The following is a 19,908-nucleotide window of genomic DNA, read 5'->3' as shown; positions in this document are numbered from 1 at the left end:
TTATAACGCAGCCTGCTTAATCATTGAATAAAGGCATTCACTCGATCATATCTTCAGCTGTAGACACAACATCCATCATTATTTATTTAATTTGTTGTTGCAAGTCTCACTTTTGATTGAAGTAAATCACCTTTGAACTGTTTGATTTATTCTTCATTGGAACACATTACTGCTCATTTTTGTTTCGACGTTTATAGTTTACTTGAAACCGTTATGTTTCTGTTATTAATTTATGGGTTTTAATGACAGAACTTTTTGTTATGATAAAGCCTTTATATTTGGCAGGTTTGTACCCTTTTGTGATATGAAGTCTTCAGTATGTTTTGTTATGAATAAATACACCAAAAACATAATCCAGTTTCATTTTGAACACAAAGCTATTATTTCCTACCATATTCATAAAATTAGTCGTTTGTTTAATGTCCTGCCCGTCACCGACACTTTATGGAACAGTTCCGATAAAGATTTATCTTTGACCTTGATGTAATTAATGGCCTGCCACTGACCAATCAGCGCCAAGACAAAGCGGGGTCTATCAGTTGCCCTTTGGTGTCCGCCATGACCTCCGACAATTTGCCCTTATCAAAAGTAGTATGATACCCTGTTTGCTTTATATTTATTCTGATAAAGTATGTAAAACAACTGCATACAATTACAAATTGTGTTCCTTATGACTGAGAGAAAGTTTCGACGAATAAAAAATACCGAAATACTGACATTTACTGGTGTTGTTCTTTTAATGCATTTGTTATTATTGTTTGAAAAACGTAACCTTTGGTAGAATAAATTTACCCTCGAAATGTACTAATCGTTTGTTCCTAAGTTCTATAATCGGAAATATCATTACTAGTACAAGGAATCAATTTGAGTGTATAATATACACTATGTTTTGTTTTATGTATTCATATTTCGACATTTGCCTCACTCTTATTGTTGCTTGTTTGAACAGTTTTGCATTTCATTTAATTTGGTTAATAATGCATTGCAAATAAACAATAAGGTTATTATAATGATAATAATAATTCATTAAAATTGTAGTAAACAAGTCATTAAAGAACAACAGCGAAACCCATTGAGCTTTGACTTTTTATGAAGCAGACACCGTTGCCTTTTTGTTGAATTTCGAAAGGAAAATACACGTTTTTACCTGAATAAAAGGTTAAAAATAGAGACGGTCTTTCTATTGTAACAAATCATATGTTTCATTTAACTAAAATAATGAACTAATTTAATGTTATGCTTACTTTTTATTGTTACATGTCACCACGTTTCATGATTATTTGTTTTATCTTATTGTCAAGTACATCTTCCTTATATTCTTATTAGTAGTCTGCTTCTGCCTACTTGTCGGAAGGCCCTTACCAAGGAGTCACGTGTCACATTAGGTGTAGTATTCTCGTTATATGCTAGGTGCCAAGTGTTTTAAAGTTGATGCTTATGCATGACAGTGATGTCAAGCAAGTCAAGACAACAAATAGCACACGTGACACACCCGCTTATTATGCTGAAAATATGCGCCGAGTTATTTTAAAGTCCACGACATAAAGGTACAGCTCAGAAGAGACACAATACAAGAACTTTAGACCATTGACCTTTGAGTATGACCTTAACCTAGACAGCTATGCATAGGTCAACCCTCACGCACCATTCTGTCAAGACATGTATATGGACACTTCGTCTTCTGATAGTGAATATATGTGCAAAGTAATTTCAAAATCCCCGGATGCATACGGACAAGTTATATAACATCAAACCGTCGTTGTGACAATTATGTTGAGCTCACCGCAAACGGAATCGACAAAATACTTCGGTTGGTTTTCGGTTATATGTGTATATATTGCATTTCGAAAATTAAAAGTGCTTATATGTTGAGCTATGGAAGGTCATCAAGTGATATGGAATCATTAGTGCCTCAACTCTTACTGACAAACATATATAATGTTTGAGTTTATATTTAGATCTGTTTTAAGCTCTATTATTCGAAGGATAAGGGTGCCTATATTACTCGCCCCGGCGTCTGCGTCGACGTCCGGTTGAAGTTGGCTGGCAAGTTGGGATTTTCACTTATTACCTATATACCCTTCATTCAATTGACTTTATACTTCACACCACTGTTGACGGCCATCATACAATTATGTAACATAACTACATGTCATGCTTAATGAAAATAATGGCCCTCGATCGCATTAAAAAGTTTTCTTTAAGTTTTAGGGCAACTTGCAGTTTTAAATCAGATCTTGAATACCGTTCATTTAATGGACTTCATACTGCACACTGGTTTACCGCCATCACACAACTATTGTTACATAACTCCATATTACCTAAATACATAGTATTTCCCTTGATCGACTTAAAAACTTTGGTTCGAGTTTTAGGGCAACTGTGGAATTTAACTCAATTCTCAAATACTGTTCATTCAATGAATTTCATACTTCAATCAGTTGTTCACGATCATCACACAATTAGGTTACATAACATCATTACAAATTATTTCCTTTGATTGATTAATTTTTATGCAGTTTTTACAATTTATTGTAATTGACAGACAGTAATTTTACATCACTAATGCATTCATTTCAAAGACAAAAGAGACATAGCCTACGTCAGCTCTTGTTTAGCAATCCGTTGACACTGTTTCTTGTCAATTGTTTAGTCTATAATAACCTGGGCATGGCTTTGGATCACACCAACAATAAACTGTAGGTTTTTATGAGAATGCGATCTGAGCCCAAGTTTAATACAGGGTTAGTTTGAAACTCATGCCGGACTCAAAACAGCAAATCTTTATTTTCTTGTAAAATAAGTAGATTCGATATTAAATTTGACTTTTTATTCAATTTTGAACAGACTTTTTTGACTCTGAGTCTCCAACCCAGTCGCAAGACGTTAGTTAATATGGGGCCAGTATTCGATAGCAGCGTACAGTTGATTTAATGGGAAATGAGCATGTCTACAATGAACATGCAGGGTGTGAGGGCAAATTATATCACTGGCACTGTAACAAAACCAACATATAACTAGACTAAAAACCAACAATAAATATCATATAAACAAATAAAAGTAACCTGAAATAGTTCATGTTATATCGTCAAACTAAATCCTCCATTTTGTAGAATATTAACACCATTCATGTGCTACGCAGCACCTTTTTTGAAATGAAAGAACAAGCGAAACATTTGTCACGTGACTGTTGACGTAGGCACAGTATAATGATTTATCAGCGTCTGCATCAAACAAGCAGATTTTCGTTGTCATCTCGACAGAGTATATACATGTTTCGCTAAATGCACTTTCTAACTGTTTGACCAGGCACCTAGAGACACCGACATTTCGCTTCCTTCTGTGACAAGACCTCAACAAGCGACAAGTCATGTTCAGTGTCCCGATTGCATTAATTTACATAAGGCACTTGATACATGCATAGCACACATTTGAGCAAACATACATGTTGTCCCAAAAGTCATTGAACACAGTATTTTTTCACAATTGTTAAATAACACTTAACCCCCTGGTGCGTTTCTTGTCTACGTGGAAGGGGATGTCGCTGCATAGAGTTCATGTAATCTTTCATCATCTGAAATATGAAGCAAGTCAAGTGAGGACGACTTTTTAATGCAATGATTTATTACAATGTTTTTAATGTTGATAAATGAAATACAGTTAAAAGGAAATTTAAAATTATCATTATTACAGTACGTTTATCTAAATAATAGTATTTTTGTGAATATATTTGAGTGACAAAATAGCTCTACGAATAGCCACAAAACGTGTTTTATCCAGTTACAATTAACATACAATATACATAATATATTTATTATAAATTGTTAATAATGATATGCTTCTACATGTATTGTACAAGGAAACTTGTCATAACTGACCTTTTCACCAGCACAAGACGCAAGGTTGCAAGGTTGTCGCTCCACTAGGCTGGGACAGTCCATACCGCAATGTTTTGGTTTCTGCATCACTCTCCGGGAGCGCTCCAACACCGCGTCTTGCCCGCACGAAGCGGAACAGCTACCCCATTCATCCCAATCTGTTACCTTGCAATCAACCGCTAAAATAGAAGTTAGTAAATGGTTATGATTAAAACCTAAATCAATAATCTCAGTTATAGTGTATTTAAAGCCATATAGTACATATAGTATGTTGTTCTATGTTATAATAGTAATAAGTACACGATTCTTTGTAAAAATAAAAAATAATTACGACATTTTGGAAGTCCCCTGCACTTCCGTTTGCGGGTTAGTTTCTTAGGGCACTTTTTCTCGCCGTTCTCGGGCTGTCGTTTGATCATGCACGAGCGGTCGACGTACTATTTGCCACACGTGACCGTGCACTACTCCCATTCGGACCATTCCGTCAACATGCAATTCACGCGCTCTCCGCCATCTGCACCAACCGTCATCATTGCTTTCTTCTGCTTCTCCATCCGCATGAGCCGCTTCTTCTCCTTCATCTTCCGCTTCCGATCACGTCGTGTCTCTTTCTCCCTCATGCGTTCCTTATTCGTCACTTTTCGCTTTTCCCATCGTAACCTCGGCGTCCAGCTGCGGTGCTCCGTTCATCATCATCTTTTTCTGCATCATGAGACGCTTGAAGTCCTGACTGGAGGCTTCTGTGAGCGATTAATGGCGGTCACGGTTGCATCACGGTTGTCTGAAAGTATGCAGGATAAAAAATACCGACAAAGAAGGGAATTAGAATGGATTATTTGTACAGAACCAGCTGTTAAATATTAGCATGTGTGTTTTAAATAAATGTATATGAGTTTCAAATAACTTCAATGCTTCTTTTACTGGACGAAAGACTTTAAATTACAGAATCTCAAACATCAGTATAATTTTTGTTAGATATTTCACTTTTGCTCATATTGTTCATTTGTCTGCCCACTAGCAATAACAGAACCCGCCATGATGCACTAACCACCCGCGCTTACCATATATCTGGCACACTGTTCTTGGCACACCACCTCCGTCTCAAACCTGTTGTCGTTGCCCCGGCAACCACCGTAGCGGAAAAACTAGCACCTATACACCAGTCGTTGCTTGGTTCGACCATGGTGATGAAAGAAAGCATGTGCGCCTTCTGGTTCCCCTTGAGCACAGCCTCGCAAGTCTTCGTGACTACAGGCCACAACGGTGACGTCTTGAACACCGTGTATATTTTGTCGCTTTTAAAACAGAATGATCAAGATTTCTGAAATTTGTGAATACAGCGATTTTCGGTATGCATCGCCATTGCTTCAATATCTTTAATCATGATTATCGTCAAATAAAAAAAATTGAATATGATGAAAATATCTTAACACTTTCTCAAAGAAATTGAACAGATAAATTGCCATCATTCATCTAAAAATTGGGCATTTGCTATGTATGCATCCATTGTTAATCGCATTGATAAAAAATCATATAAAACGGAGACTAAATAAGGCACGCCTTCAAAACAATCCCGACTTCGTCATAGACTCCAGATATATATAACAGCAGCAAGTACAGCCCATTCTGACAGCTATGCAAAAAAAAACAGGCATTCACTAGGGATTATTATCTGGAAATAAAAGAAAACAATTGCACATGAAATGCAAGGATATGATAAGTAGTGGAGTGTTTCTTTCAACCAATGCAGTGGGAGCAATATTGTCTTAAAGAGGTCATGTTTTATGAGATTATTACAAGAAAATATGTTGTTCAGCTTATTGCTTAATTTAACTTGTTTACCACCATGATAAGTTATATGCTACAGACATGTGGTAGTTGTTTAGTTTACGGCTCATTTCATCTTGTTTGTCTCCATGATCAGGAATAGGCTACAAACATGTGGTAGTTGTTCCGTATAAACCTTATTTCATCTTGTCTGCCACCAAGATAATGTATAGACTACAAACATCTGGTAGTTGTTCCGTATAAACCTTATTTCATCTTGTTTGCCACCAAGATAATGTATAGGCTACAAACATCTGGTAGTTGTTCCGTATATAGCTATTTTCATTTTGTTTGCCACCAAGATAATGTATAGGCTACAAACCTCTGGTAGTTGTTCCGTAAATAGCTTATTTCATCGTGTTTGCCACCAAGATAAAGTTTAGACTAAAACATCTGGTAGTTGTTCCGTATATAGCTTATTTCATCTTGTTTACCACCAACATAATGTATAGGCTACAAACATCTGGTAATTTGTTCCGTATATAGCTAATTTCATCTTGTTTGCCACCAAGATAATGTATAGGCTACAAACCTGTTGTAGTTGTTCAGTTTATACCGTATTTTATCTTGTTTGTCTCCATGATAAAGTATACGCTGAAAACGAGTGGAAGTTCAGTTTATAGATTATTACATTTCGTCTGCGTTCATTATAGGTATGGGCTACAAACATATTGTAGTTCTAAGGTTTACAGCTTATTTCATCTTGTTTGCCTCCATGATAAGATATCTGCTACAAACATGTGGTAGTAGTTCAGATTGTAGCTTATTACATCGTGTTTGTCTCCATGATGAGGTAAAGACTACAAACATGTGGTAGTTGTTCAGATTTTAGCTTGTTTCATTTTGCTTGTGTCCGTACCTTAGCCATCATAATTGCAAGACATCTATAAAAGTTGGTGGGAATCTCTCATTAGACTACTTCATGAGGAAACCATTACAACCGTTGTCGCATAACGAAAGTAAATCTGAATTTATTACGAGTTATCGTGTTGCGAATTGTATACAGACAACCATCTAAATAACTATAAGGCATCGCATTGTGAAAATTTACATGAGTCTGACAGTGGTATTGATAAATGGAGTATAAAATTCATATAGGGTCAAGAAGTGACAACATAAGCTCAAAGGCTGCTTTTAGCTATTCAGTTTAATGTCTAATATATACAAATGGTGAAGAACCATTTACTACTCCTGTTGGATATAGCCAGTACTTATCATTGACAAAACTTAATAAAGAGATCGAATCCTGTGATCAAGAATCAGATATGCTATCTACTCAGCCATCACCACTGATGCCAGTTACATTCTCTCTGATGTTCGACTTTGAGGTCTTCTACACAACAATACAAAAGCCACTATACAGGTGAAGAGTATTTATGTAGTCACAATGTTGTGTATGATAAATGTAAGAAACTGACTAAGACATTTTTCACTGTAGCTTGTGTTTCATTTCTCTTGATAAAGATATTCAGTAATTTTAGAAAGATAATTGCAACCATTTTTCATCACACTGGACCAATATAGTGCATGTCTTCACATTTTTGTGAAATTGTATACGTACCACACATGTTTTTTTCTACGTACACTTATTGTTGTACAAGTTCCGAATTCTTTTTTAATTTGGTATTTGAATTACCGAGAACAATATCTGTGCATAGCTATTAACCAAATGATACTGGTATGGAAACAATGATATCAGTTGAACATTATTTAATTTTTGTTATTATTGTCTAGTACCATTCTTCATAGATGATTTTAGATGTATATTACTATAGCTCAAAAATATTTTGTTACGGTTTAATGAATGTAAGAGTTTAAAAGCTTAATCATGGTACTGCATGCATTCCATTACAAAAGTTAGTAAGACAGCATAATGTTGAAGAGAGCTTCGTCTTAACACTACATGCATTCTATACAACAGATAGTCAGACGGCAAGATGTTAAAGGAAATTAGTCTCTCTTCTACAGGCATTATTTTACAACAGATAGTCAGACGGCATGATGTTGAAAAGAGCTCCAACTTAACACTACATGCATTCTATACAACAGATAGTCAGACGGCAAGATCTTAAAGCAAATTAGTCTCGCTTCTACAGGCATTATTTTACAACAGATAGTCAGACGGCACGATGTTGAAAAGAGAAAGAAGCAGAAAAAAGACTGGATGAAAATACGTGAGTTAGAACTTGTTACATGAAAGATCTGTTGTATGATTTGCATGGATTTTTTTATAGTGGCAATCTGTTTGACTAAGTTTGTTTTGATGATAAAAGTCTCTTGATGGTTTCAGAGATTGAATGAAATATATTCAATATTGCATGGACATATTTGAATTTTGAATTACTCAATTCAATTTTCAATTATTGACTCTGAAAAGAATTTGTTTGATATGAATCATTGTATGTTCTGTATGGATATTGTAATGTTATATTTGACAAAAGGTCGCTTTTCAGTATTGGGTCAATTTCAAATAAGTAACGAAAACATGTTATAAACTAAAATGAAGATACATTAAACCAGAACATGTGTTCCAGGTACATAAATGGTATGTTGAAGGCGAAGTCAGATGGCCATGTGACTATCCAGCTGAAAGAGGGCGCTGCGGCGGGGATGGCTGCTACCAAGTATTTTAGTTACATGTTATCATTCATGTTTATTTTTCCTAGTTCTAATTTTGAAGAATTAAAAAAATGAGAAAAAGAAAGTATTTGTAGGGAAAAGTTGATGATTTTTCACATTTAGGCTGCAATTGAATTGCTCTATTTCTTAAGCTGGTACTCTTTCAGTATTTATTATTTATTGGAAGACAAAGTTTTTGTCCCGTTCTGCATATGTAATATTTGTGTCATCACATCTGGTTTAGATACTAGTATGCGTTTTGGTGCACAAAATTGACTCAACCAAGGCCAATAATTTCATTTGTTTTCTATTTCCAGTTATCAAGTGGTTGAAAGGAACTCGCCACAAGCACCACTCCGACAAACAAGTCGGTAATTTCCAGATGTATTCCTATGTCTATATTGTCAACCAGGCCTATTAATCATGGTGCTAAATGGATGTCTACATGTTCGTTAAATGAAATATGATTATATACGTAAGCACTTGCAATTATATTATTTGTTTATTTTATTTTTTTAATTATGATGAAGACCGCCATTTAAGCTGATTTGCGTTGCTATAACTCAATTATGACTGAAACCTCGGTAATAAATTGTCCGTTTTTGTGTCAATTTTTTTGCATTTACTGTTTAAGGAATTTGAGCCTGATAAAAAATAAAATAAAGAAAGAGAATGGGACAATTAAAGTTTGAAATTTACATCTCAATTACTTGGGTTGATATATGTGATATCTATAGTTTTTGGTTCCAGTTTTATATTTTGTTGATTTAATTAAGGTTATTTTCAGTATCAATCACTCAAATGTTTGTAAGAAACTTTTTGTATTTTTTAAATAGAAGTTTTATTTTCAGCCTGAGCTTCATGTTTGTTTACAGCAGTAGGAAATTTCACTGTCACTAGATACTTCACATTACCTTTTAATACTTAAGCTATCATATTTCTTTTTATTAGCAAGTGTTTCCTAGCCAGTCAAAGTAACCCATTTTCTTAAACACGTTTTTGCAAAGAAAGTCAAAACTATAGAAGATTGTCATAAATTGATAAGTGGAAACTATCGGGACCAAAGGTCGAACAGAACGTTAAGGACGAATACACAACCGCACAATGCAACACACACAAAAAACAAACATTTTCAAATATCTTTTTTAATGAATATTTGGATTTCTGCCTTTGAATGTTCAGTGAAACAGACACTTATTATTATTGTCCCTAAGAAAACAACATTTCTCACAACAAAAGAGTCTTTGAATGTAAAAAAAATGCAATATTCTAAAATATCTGATGATATTGATAGATCCCATTTTATTACAAATTTTGTAAACAAAATATGTTTGCAAGACTTGTAAAATATGATGTTCATGCTATGTTTTATGTACTTGGAAATGTATGTAGGAGGCTTCAAAGTTCTTGCGTCTAAAAACAGAGTGTGCCCATCCATCCTTGTCTGCAGATCTCAGCATTATATTGTTTGAGTGTGGCCATTTACAGAATGTACGGTTCTGGAGAGCTCTATGTACTTGTGTGCTACAAGCTTGCCGTCCTTGCAGTTTGGTGTTTGATGCTATATGTGCCGCTGGTGTACCTGTTTTGATTGTTCAGAATTGGTGATTAGCTCATACGACCCCTTACTCTATGAAACATCAGTTATCAGTCAATGTCGGACAATATTTACGATGACTGAAAGTAGAATAATGCTTACACTAGTATTATACAAGACTGTACGACTGATTGATGATTGTTCATTGCTATGTTACATACAGGCTACTATCAGAGGTCCTACACTGCCGCAACAGGTTTGTGATTGTGCAATCTGGTATTGGGCCTGGTATAATTCAGGGATTATCTCTTGAGGTGGAAAAGGGCGACAAAAGGACATGGCATTGGTTTGGTGTATGCTTCTATATATATTAGCAGAGGTTAAGGGTTTTATGAATCTGCGTACCATGAATCTGTTATGTTGCTTGTGGTATTTCTTGCTGAAGATTTGATTGCTATTGCAATTATGTAAGTGTCATTTGATGTGGCTATTATATGTACACAGATTTGCTTTTGACGTTTGAGCTTTGTTTTCTATGTTAAGGGGAAAGGCTTTACTTAAAGTCACTTTAGGAGGAGTTTTTAAAATGTTTAAGTCATTTCAGGTGACACTGGTAACATATATATGTCAATTTAGGTCGATTTGTTAACATATTTAAGTCACTTCAGGTCGTCTTGTTAACATAAATTTTAAAACAGTGTCTTCGTCTGCCTAACACATTAACCTGAAATACTAACATGCAATGCAGTCTCGTGCACTCAGCTTCAACCATTTTGGGCTATTTTCAGACAGACATCTTAATGTTTGGTCTACTGTTTTCCTTTGTAACTATTAAAATCTATACAGATTAATAATATGTTATTGATTTGTATTAAAGTTTTGTATAACAGCATGCACCAATGACTTAATTATCAGTTTTTAATGAAACCCTAGTCTAAAACAGTTTATTGCCTGCAGTGTAGGGCCCCTTCCCCAGGCCGTAAGCTGAGGGCACTGGGATCCGAGGCGGAATCTCTTGTATATTACAATGGTTACCATTGTCATCATGTGCGCACACCATGTATGAATTACAATGACTTTTGTAATAAGCATTTAAGAGGCATGTCTTTTTCAAATTATATGAAAACATTTTATGAAATGAAATGTTTAAAAGAAACTCTTGATGTTTATTTCTGTATAATGAATCTTATATCATCAAAAAAAATGGTAATGTTATGTGCTTAATGTGGTTTAAAAGCTACAAAGGAGAAGTTGTATATAAACAGTACCTTAACTGCAGAGTCATTAGTTTGCCATTATTATGTATGTGCAATGATCTAGAGTCTTTAATATTCATGTCAAATCCTGCTTTGACATTTTAATTATTGAACTGTCATTGTAATATGTATATTAATTTATTGATATTTTATTTTGCTTTTATTAAATAATACATTTAAAAACAAATTAATTATACATCAGACTGCTTAATCATTGAATAAGGGCATTCACTCTGTCATATCGTTAGCTGTAGACACAATATCCATCATAATTTATTTAATATGTTGTTGCAAGTCCCACTTTTGTTTGAAGTAAATCACCTTTGAACTCCTGTTTGATTTATTCTGCTTTGGAACACACTTCTGCTCATTTTTGTTTCGACGTGTATAGTTTACTTAATACCGTTATGTCTCTGTTATTAATTTATGGGTTTTAATGGCAGAACTTTTTGTTATAATACAACCTTTATATATGGCAGGTTGTTAGGTTTATAAATATTATATTTTGTGCCTTTTTGTGATATGAAGTCTTAAGTATGTTTTGTTAGGAATAAACACAGCATAAAACCTTACCAGGCTTCCTTTTGAAAACAATGTTACTTCGCTACTCATATAAATAAGCGTTTGTTCAATGCCGAGCCTGTCAGTTTCACAATCATGGAACAGTTCTGAGAAAGATCTTTGACCGTGAATGCTTGAAAGTTTATGGTTATGCATGATGTCAAACAAGTCGGTAGAACAACATTCTGACATATGTCCATCGTGTGTGACCTTGATCTTCGACCCACCTATATGGATCTAGCATGCAAAATGCCTTCTTCTCACTGTGTACATTTGTACTAAGTTTAAAATCCCTAATGGCCAAGTTTGCGCACAACCGGAACAATCAGTTTACATTGAATTGTCTTACCAATGAATCATGAGCGTGACCTAGACCCTTGACCTACATGCATGGGTCTTGCACGTCTTATTATGGTGAACATGGTGAGTTATTTTAAATTCCACGACATGACCAAAGAACAGCTCAGACGAGACACAATACAAGAACTTTAGACCAATGACCTTTGAATATGACCTTAACCTAAAGACATGCATATGGACACTTCGTCTTCTGATAGTGAATAGGTGTGCAAAGTATTTTCAAAATCCCCGGATGGATCCGAACAAGTCACATAACATCAAACCGTCGTTGTCACAACTATGTTGAGCTCACCGCAAGCGGAATCGACAAAATACTTCGGCTGGTTTTCGTTTATATGTGTATATATTGCATTTCGAAAATTAAAAGTGCTTATATGTTGAGCTATGGAAGGTCATCAAGTGATATGGAATCATTAATGCCTCTATTTTTACTGTCATCAATTGCCAGAAATTACCAGTATGATTCACACACTTTTTACTTTATGAGACTAGTTTACAATACCTATAAAATTATGTTTTAATTCATATTAAGATCTGTTTTAAGCTCGATTATTCGAAGGATAAGGGTGCCTATATTACCCGCCCCGGCGTCTGCGTCGACGTCCGGTTCAAGTTGGCTGGCAAGTTGGCATTTTCACTTATATAACTCCAACACCCTTCAATACATTCCTATAATACCTCGCGCAGTTGTTCAGGACCATCCTATTATAAGGATACATAACTCCATAACATATGATCCAAAATACAACCTATGGCTCGTGATTGATTTAACTTAGGTTAAAGTTCGAGGGAACATCGTGTCCGGTTAAAGATTTATGGCAAGTTGTGATTTTCACTTATTACCTATATACCCTCCATTCAGTTGACTTTATACTTCACACCACTGTTGACGGCCATCATACAATTATGTCACATAACTCCATGTCATGCTTAATGAAAATGATGGCCCTCGATCGCATTAAAAAGTTTTCTTTAAGTTTTAGGGCAACTTGCAGTTTTAAATCAGATCCTGAATACCGTTCATTTAATGGACTTCATACTGCTCACTGGTTCACCGCCATCACACGATTATTGTAACATAACTCCATATTACCTAAATACATAGTATTGCCCTTGATCGACTTAAAAACTTTGGTTCGAGTTTTAGGGCAACTTTAGAATTTAACTCAATTCTCAAATATTTACATTCAATGAATTTCATACTTCAATCAGTTATTCACGATCATCACACAATTAGGTTACATAACCTCATTACAAATTATGTCTTTTTATTGTTTTATTTTTATGTAGTTTTTACCATTTATTGTAATTGACAGACATATTTTACATCACTAATGTATTCATTTCAAAGACAAAAGCGACATAGCCTACGTCAGCTCTTGTTTAGCAATCCGTTGACACTGTTTCTTGTCTATTGTTTAGTCTATAATAATCTGGGCATGGCTTTGGATCACACGAACAATGAACTGTAGGTTTTTATGCGTTTATTTTTTAAAATAAAATGGAAGTATCACATGAACTGTAATAATAACTATACAAGAATGTACACATATTGACTTAAGGCTTTTTGCATATATGTACAGTGACAGGTAAACTGCACTACTGGCAAATAAACATTTCTAAAATTAGTGAAACTGTCGCTCACATTACTTTAATTTGATATCAAAGTAGACACGCATTAAGGCACATGTTGAATAATTATTATTTATAAAAATTGGACCAGCCAAAATAATGTTTATTAATTTATTGCTTTAGATAGGAAAACTCCCTTTATTAAAGTGTTTTTGCAAGAAGAACAACATTTAAGACATCACGCTTTAGACAAACATGTGCTTTGAAATAAAATTTATTAGTTTAGTGCCATAACCTTTATAATTGACAAAACTTTGAGAAAATACGCCTAAATGATAGAAGTGCGAAATGTTTTTGTTAAAATGTGTAGTCGAGAATTGAGATGGAATAATCTATTTTGCAATTAACAAAGATAAAGGCAATTAATGATAAATTGTTTGAGATATTTCAAAGAAATTTTAAACGAATGATTGATAAATCTATAAACATCGGCATTAATGGCTATAAAAATATTACGAAAAGACAAATAAGTTAGAAAAGAAATAGGCTTGATGTCACATGACATATACAGCAGTTTCAGCTAGACTGTGCTGATTAATGATATGTTCTTCTGGTAAACAACTGCAGATCTAAAGACTGATTTAGACAGATCTGTAAAAATAAAAGACGCAACTGAACGAATAGTACATATATGTATAAGGGCCATACATTTGCACCAGACTTCACAAGCGGGTATACATCTAATGATATGTACTAAATATTGAATTTGAAAAGTATTAAAACCCTTATAATGAAATTGTCACTAAATGTCGTCACCATGACATCAGGAGAACTATCGAGAATGCGATCTGAGCCCAAGTTTAATACAGGGTTAGTTTGAAACTCATGCCGGACTCAAAACAGCAAATCTTTATTTTCTTGTAAAATAAGTAGATTCGATATTAAATTTGACTTTTTATTCAATTTTAAACAGACATTTTTTTACTCTGAGTCTCCAACCCAGTCTCAAGACGTTAGTTAATATGGGGCCAGTATTCGATAGCAGCGTTCAGTTGATTTAATGGGAAATGATCATTCCTACAATGAACATGCAGGGTGTGAGGGCAAATTATATCACTGGCACTGTAACAAAACCAACATATAACTAGACTAACAACCAACAATAAATATCATATAAACAAATAAAAGTAACCTGAAAATATTTTATGTTCTATCGTCAAACTAAATCCTCCATTTTGTAGAATGTTAACACTATTCATGTACTACGCAGCACCTTTTTTGAAATGGAAGCGAAACTTTTGTCACGTGACTTATGACGTAGGCACGGTATAAAGATTTATCAGCGTCTGCTCCAAACAAGCAAATTATCGTTGTCATCTCGACAGAGTATATACATGTTTCGCTAAATGCACTTCCTAATTGTTCGACCAGGCACCTAGAGACACCGACATTTCGCTTCCTACTGTGACAAGACCTCAACAAGCGACAAGTAATGTTTAGTGTCCCTGATTGCTTTAATTTACATAAGGCACTTGATACATGCATAGCACACATTTGAGCAACATACATGTTGTCCCAAAAGTCATTGAACACAGTATTTTTTCACAATTGTTAAATGACACTTAACCCCCTGGTGCGATTCTTGTCTACGTGGAAGGGGGATGTCGCTGCATAGAGTTCATGTAATCTTTCATCATCTGAAATATGAAGCAAGTCAAGTGAGGACGACTATTTAATACAATGATTTATTATAAGGTATTTAATGTTGATAAATGCAACACAGTCAAATAGAAATTTATAATTATCATTATTACAGTACGTATATTTAAATTATATAATTTTTTGTGAATATATTTGAGTGACAAAATAGCTCCACGAATAGTCACAAAACGTCTTTCTATCCAATTACAATTAACATACAATATACATAATATATTTATTATAAATTGTTAATAATGATATGCTTCTAAATGTATCGTACAAGGAAACTTGTCATAACTGACCTTTTCACCAGCACAAGACGCAAGGTTGCAAGGTTGTCGCTCCACTAGGCTGGGACAGTCCATGCCGCCATGTTTTGGTTTCTGCATCACTCTCCGGGAGCGCTCCTGCACCGCGTCTTGCCCGCACGTGGCGGAACAGGCACCCCATTCATTCCACTCTGTTACCTTGCAATCAACCGCTAAAATAGAAGTTAGTAAATGGTTATGATTAAAACCTAAATCAATAATCTCAGTTATAGTGCATTTAAAGCCATATAGTACATTTATTATGTTGTTCTATGTTATAATAGAAATAAGTACACGATTCTGTGTAAATATAAAAAATACTTACGACATTTAGGAAGTCCCCTGCACTTCCGTTTGCGGGTTTGTTTCTCAGGGCACTTTTTTCCGCCGTTCTCGGGCTGTCGTTTGATCATGCGCGAGCGTTGGACGTACTCTTTGCCACACGTGACCGTGCACTCCTCCCATTCGGACCATTCCGTCAACATGCAATTCACGCGCTCCCCGCCGCCTGCACCACCCGCCATCATCGTCTTCTTCTGCTTCTCAATCCGCATGAGCCGCTTCTTCTCCTTCATCTGCCGTTTCCGACCCCGTCGTGTCTCTTTCTCCCTCATGCGTTTCTTATTCCTCACTTTCCGCTTTTCCCATCGTAACCTCGGCGTCCAGCTGCGGTGCTCCGTATATCATCATCTTCTTCTGCATCATGAGACGCTTGAAGTCCTGACTGGAGGCTTCTGTGAGCAATTATTGGCGGTCACGGTTGCATCACGGTTGTCTGAAAGTATGCAGGATAAAATATACCGACAAAGAAGGGAATTAGAATGGGTTATTTTTACAGAACCAGCTGTTAAATATTAGCATGTGTGTTTTAAATAAATGTATATGAGTTTCAAATAACTTCAATGCTTCTTTTACTGGACGAAAGACTTTAAATAACAGAATCTCAAACATCAGTATAATTTTGTTAGACATTTCACTTTTGCTGATATTGTTCATTTGTCTGCCCACTAGCAATAACAGAACCCGCCATGATGCACTAACCACCCGTGCTTACCCATATATCTGGCGCACTGTTCTTGGCACTCCATCTTCGTCTCAAACCTGTTGTCGTTGCCCCGGCAACCACCGTAGCGGAAAAACTGGCACTTTCGCATCGTTAATCAATGGGACGTAAAGCCATCGCTCGAAGTTGCCGCGGCACGGCCCGTCGTTCTTCGGCAGCGAGTGGATGGCTAGAATGGAAAAGCTTGGTCATTACTTTTGTAATAAACATAAATTTAAACGTAATCATATTCAAACATTTATTTTTATGCATATCATTTCATTTCCGTCAACTTTGTAAATGAAAATTAGCATTTGATTGCCCTGAAATTAGCCAATTAAGACGATATAAATACTTAATGGTCCGAATAGTTTCAATCAAATGAATCAAATATTATGCAAGTAATTGCATCTAATGTCATGAAAGTGATAACGGAACTGTAATTAACAACGGTGATTTTCCTGGAAATGGTAACTTTTTGTAATTGTTCAAATGTATCAGTAATCAAACATAACACTCATTATCATTTGTTTTTGAGTTGTTATGCAAAGAAATACAAATTGATGCCAACCTGTAAAGATTTTCATCATAAAAACCTTCCTGAAGTCCGGCACGATCCCATAGCAGACATCCACAATTTCGAAGCCAAAGTTCATCATTTGAGCCGACTTTCGCAGGAACATCCGCCAGCGTTCACGGCCGCCGCGGTCGCACATTTTGGCGCATCAAAGGGACCAGGCAGACCAGGGCGTTATACCGCACTGGTCGCCCAGGTCCAACTGGAACGTGTGCCGGACCTCAAAGTTGCTGCTGAGTTTGTCGCGGCCTGTCTTCCTGGGTTTATTATCCACGCCGTCCCTTGGCATGTTTCCTCCGCCTCTAGCTCAACGGTGCACATGGACGGCAGGATGTTCTCGTTAACGAGTTGGCGGTTCCGGCGCCTCATTCCCTGCCCGCAATTGTTGCTGCACTCATACCACTTCCCCAGTCTGTGGTCGCGCACTTCATCATCTCTGTGGGGCAGACGCTTGATTGAACAATAAGTAAAACATTAATACTCTTTTAAACAAGTAATTTGAAAAAAACACATTTTGCTAACACAGTCGCTGGCTTCAAAACGAGGATAACCCGAGTTTTCTCATTCAACTTAAAAGAATAACCAGTTAATGACAGAATTGTAACATAAAAAAGACATGAAATACCGATTCAAATGACCAAACTTGTATGTACTGACCGAGTTTCTCGGTTATCATCATCTTCTGATTCATCATCTCAATGAGGTCCTCTGTAGTGGGAATGATCACACTGTTGTGGCTCCCATCATCTTCACCACAATTCTTCTTTATCTTCGAGAGCGTCACGCGCGCATTTGGCTTTACCGTCGCCGTTTGGTAGAATGGCGAGTCTGGTGTTTCCGCCACATGTTCGTGATGCGGTGGATCCGCTCTGGTTGCTTGAAAAGGGACCTTGCGGGGGTTCCGTAATGGAAACGAAGTATACATTAGATTGGGCTGCCATCATCATTATCAACATCATCATTACCATCAGCTTAAAGTAAGGTACCCACCGATACACCAGTCGTTGCTTGGTTCGACCATGGGGATGAAAGAAAGCATGTGCGCCTTCTGGTTCCCCTTGAGCACAGCCTCGTGAGAATTCGTGACTACACGCCACAACGGTGACGTCTTGATCACCGTGTATATTTTGTCGCTTTCAAAACAGAATGATCAAGATTTCTGAAATTTGTGAATACAGCGATTTTCGGTATGCATCGCCAGGGCGTCAACATCTTTAATCATGATTATCGTGAAATAAAAAAAAATGAATATGATGAAAATATCTTAACACTTTCTCAATGAAATTGAACAGATAAATTGCCATCATTCATCTAAAAAATGGACATTTGCTATGAATGTATCCATTGTTAATCGCATTAATTTAATAAAAAAAAATTAAAACGGAGATTAAATAAGGCACGCCTTCAAAACAATTCCGACTTCGTCATAGACTCCAGATATATATAACAGCAGCAAGTACAGCCCATTCTGACAGCTATGCAGAAAAAAACAGGCATTCACTATGGATTATTATCTGGCAATAAAAGAAAACAATTGCACATGAAATGCAAGGATATGATAAGTAGTGGGGTGTTTCTTTTAACCAATGTAGTTGGAGCAATATTGTCTTAAAGAGGTCATGTTTTATGAGATTATTACAAGAAAATATGTTGTTCAGTTTATTGCTTAATTTAACTTGTTTACCACCATTATAAGTTATATGCTACAGACATGTGGTAGTTGTTTAGTTTACGGCTCATTTCATCTTGTTTGTCTCCATGATCAGGAATAGGCTACAAACATGTGGTAGTTGTTTCATATAAACCTTATTTCATCTTGTTTGCCACCAAGATAATGTATAGGCTACAAACATCTGGTAGTTGTTCCGTATATAGCTTATTTCATTTTGTTTGCCACCAAGATAATGTATAGGCTACAAACATCTGGTAGTTGTTCCGTAAATAGCTTATTTCATCTTGTTTGCCACCAAGATAATGTTTAGACTACAAACATCTGGTAGTTGTTCCGTATATAGCTTATTTCATCTTGTTTACCACCAATATAATGTATAGGCTTCAAACCTGTTGTAGTTGTTCAGTTTATACCGTATTTTATCTTGTTTATCTCCATGATAAGGTATACGCTGAAAATGAGTGGAAGATCAGTTTATAGATGATTTAATTTTGTCTGCCTTCATTATACGTATAGGCTACAAACATATTGTAGATCTTCGGTTTGTAGTTTTTTTTTCATATTGTTTGCCTCAATGATAAGATATCTGCTACAAACATGTGGTAGTAGTTCAGATTGTAGCTTATTACATCGTGTTTGTCTCCATGATGAGGTAAAGACTACAAACATGTGGTAGTTGTTCAGATTTTAGCTTGTTTCATTTTGCTTGTGTCCGTACCTTAGCCATCATAATTGCAAGATATCTATAAAAGTTGGTGGGAATCTCTCATTAGACTACTTCCTGAGGAAACCAGTACAACCCTTGTTGCATAACGAAAGTAAATCTGAACTTATTACGAGTTATCGTGTTGCGAATTGTATACAGACAACCACCTAAATAACTATAAGGCATCGCATTGTGAAAATTTACATGAGTCTGACAGTGGTATTGATAAATGGAGTATAAAATCCATATAGGGTCAAGAAGTGACATCATAAGCTCAAAGGTTGCTTTTAAC

General features: G+C 35.8%; 1 pseudogene; it reads right to left on the bottom strand.

The window, feature by feature from the left end:
* Positions 1–14,940: 14,940 nt before the first annotated feature.
* On the bottom strand, positions 14,941–19,637 carry LOC128237144 (spondin-1-like; annotated as a pseudogene).
* Between the last annotated feature and the right edge of the window lie 271 nt (positions 19,638–19,908).

The sequence above is a fragment of the Mya arenaria genome, chromosome 6 (assembly GCF_026914265.1).
Source record: "Mya arenaria isolate MELC-2E11 chromosome 6, ASM2691426v1".
NCBI lineage: Eukaryota > Metazoa > Mollusca > Bivalvia > Myida > Myidae > Mya > Mya arenaria.
The sequence above is the reverse complement of the archived record's forward strand: the minus strand, read 5'-3'. Positions and strand labels throughout refer to the sequence as shown.